This window comes from Psittacula echo (genome assembly GCF_963264785.1).
Source record: "Psittacula echo genome assembly, chromosome: 11".
Taxonomy (NCBI): domain Eukaryota; kingdom Metazoa; phylum Chordata; class Aves; order Psittaciformes; family Psittacidae; genus Psittacula; species Psittacula echo.
In genome coordinates, this window is record NC_137746.1 from 17,321,225 (window position 1) to 17,324,687 (window position 3,463).

Here is a 3,463-nt window from a genome sequence, read left to right on the forward strand (position 1 = left end):
AGCCCCCGAGGCCCGCGGACAAACAGCCATAAGCGTCCTTAAAAGCGCCCTCAGCTCACCGCTGCCGCCACTCCCGCAGTTCAAACTCGGCACCGCCCCAAATCTCGCGAGAGCTGCTGCACCCACCCACCTGCTCCTCCTCGGCACAGCCCCACCCCAGCGCTTGCGCGGTGTCACCGCCCATCGGGTGAAGCTGCGCGTGGGCGGGCTTGGAGCGCTTCTGTGGGCAGCAGTTCCTGACGTGGAAGCGTTATGCGGGTGTCGCTGCTCTGTGCCTCTTGAGCGTGTCGTACAGAAGCTGCTCCTCTAAGCTTGGTATGGTGTGGAGCAGGCAGGTGAGGTCGGTAAGGAAGGGCGTTAGCGCACAGGTCACTAGTTATATTCAAAAGGAAAGAGAAGGCAGTGAAGTTAGCAGCCCAGCTGTAGGTGACCGGCCATACCTACTGAAGAACACAGGAGAGTGGCGGTGCAGAGGATGTGCCTGGCTCCAGAGCCACAGGCAGTGCCTCCTCACGCAAAGGAAGCACACAGAGTACGTGATGAGAGGCAAAGCGTACCTGGCGCTATGTGTTATCTGGGAAACTTGCAAAGCAGAGGATTCTGCACAATATTCCATAGGAGAGGCTTCGGTTTTGACATAGAACGGCATAAGTGTGATTTATCCCAATGCCCGCTTTCCTCAGCAGGGGCTGCTGAGGCCACCTGCCCGTGAGGAGACGTAGCCATCTTCTTGTTGACCTAGACCTTTACCTGGAGCCTGTAGAGGTTAACATCCAAACTAAGAGCAACACAACAAGTTAACGGTGCTTGCAGCACACCTGTCAGCCACACAATTAACTTCCTGTTTTTCTCCTCAGCTTGCGCTAATTTCTACTCATGTTTAAGTCATGCATCAGGGAGGGATTTTGTAGTGTTAGGTTGTCCAGAACTCACAGATTTTCTAAGCCGTTGAAGATCTCAGTAATACCCATGAAGATGAACAAAATTAATCAGCTGGAGCATTTCACCATGCAGTTCTGATGGTTGAGATCCCAAGCATAGCTGTCTATGTACCATTTTCTCTGCCCCAAAGGAGAACCTGAGTAATTTTTACCTTTTAAGCAGCGGTTAAATTTTTAGTCTTGTTCTGCAAGATTTGTGTATTTATTGCACTTTCTCTAACCACATCAGGGAGTGTAGAAGGTTTATTCTCATATTTAATGCAACATTCCTAGCAAAAGCCATTGCACAGAAAGCAGATTCTGCCTTTGAAGAAACATACTTCCAGTAATGCAAGGTTAAATTCAAGCAACAGGCTTTAAGTAGATGCAAGGATAACGACCCGATTTGGAGCAGCCAGGACAGAAATAGATGTCTTAAGATAAAAAGGGCTTGGAAAATAAACACATAGTGTAAAATTCTGCAGAGGAAGCCAGTAAAACTGCCACTACTGTCAAAATGATACTACTGCCCTTCTGTCAAAATGGGAGTTTAGGTTTTGTAAATAGAAATGGGTTTAAACATTAAATAGAGACTTGTCTAGACTGGCAAGAATGCCAAGTTGATTAAAACAGGGTTAGGAACAAGAATCCTGTTCTAATCCTGATTCTGCTGCATTCACCATGTGATTAACCATGCCAAATACCCACAGCTAAACCACTTTGTTTTGCCACAAGGATAACAGTGACTTATTTAACAAATCCATATAATTCTCTGCACGTTTAGTAGAGTGCATCTTGGGAAAATATAAAATACATTGTAAATGCTAAGTATTAATATGATTACTCCACCAGATCAGTTAACTGCTATAGCATGATAAATCATAAAACAGTTACACTGGCTGCTGCTTCCCCCACACCTTCAATTCCACAGTCATGTGGAACAGCTGAAATATGAAATACAGTAGAAACTCTGTCGTATTTTTCTCAGCTCAGAATTTCAATTTATGCCTTTAAAATAGAGTTAGGAGCTATGTACTTAGAACGTGTCATTATCTTCAGAACTGTTCTCTTTCCCATATTGAAGTGGCACTCACTAGGATACTGTTTTATGGACAACATCTACTTCTTGTGAGCATAAAACACACACATTAGATGCTATTATCCGACCAGCAATACAGATTTGTCTAGTGGAGTGATTGCTACAAAGTTGTTCACCAATGTTACAGTATCTAGTCTTTTCATTGTACTACTATTTAGAGTTTGGGTATATAGCTGGAGTTGTACTTAGCTTTGAAGCTAGCTGTTACCTTAAGAGTGTAGAATGATCAGGTCATTATGTCCATCATTTGCAGTAAATTTGTCCCACTGAGATATGAGAAAACTTTCACGCTTCATGTTTCTCTTCAGTTTGGGTTGTATCTAGTCCCTTGCTTGCCAATACAACTATATATTTGCTCTTAGAAACTTTTCTCCTGCTTATGACCTCAATAACAGCTATTTTCCTAATATTCTACAAATCCAGTAGTTACTGAAGCATAGTTTCCTAAGCATGTTTACTTTTGTTTATTGTCATTTAGATCACTAAATTGGTGATCATTTAGATCATTAAATTGGTGCACTGCTGACCCTGTATAAAATGTAAATGCGTGGTTTGTAAGCCTCATCTATGCTAGCAGGCAAAAATTGCATACAAGTAGTAGAATAATTTCATCAAGTAGATGTGTTGGGTCCCCCCTCCAAACCCTCCGAACAGAGGGCTTGTTACCTTTATCTACATAAAGCCAAATGACATTATAAAGCCCCCACAGTCATTCCATGCTAGCTGCTCAGTATCACTTATGAGCTGGCAAACGTGTTAACTAATGGTGCTTGAGACCCCAAATGGTATATGAAGCCAGCAACTAATAGCAGCCTGTTGAGAAGCACCTCATCAGAGGTGTAGCTGTGCAAGTCATTTTGACATACGAGATCCAGAGCTCACTGTGATCAAAACTTGTTGAAGCATTAGGTTGTTGAGGGTTTTTTTGTGTGTGTTGTTGCTGTTAATTATTTAAGAACATTCTCTTTTGCACAAGTTAAAGTCATGTTACTTTATTTGCTAGTGGAACTTCATACAAGCTCAGGTTTAACCCCTTACATGTTTTCCAGTTGGTAAATGTTAAACTGTTCCACTTTTTTTTTTTTTCTTGATGACACACTTTTGCCTTCAATAAAATAGAATTTACAGGTGTATGTGCTTTAATTTATTACTGTGAAATCCAAGAGCAGTAACACTAACACCCACGCAGTTTTGTAAGGAATTCACGTAGCTCTTTAGTTACAGCAACAGATTGAGGGTCAGTAACATACTGTTTCTAGTCCTCTCTATACTATTTGGGACTGATCTCATCCAAATGATTTCATCTCACTGTTGCAGTCATCTTCACTAAACAAAGATGTTTGGCTTTTTTCTTACCATTCTAACCATAACCAGCCTGAGTTCACATCATTACTTGTCAAAAATCTGGCTAGTAGATGTGAGAGGCTTTCAAATGTAAACTTTT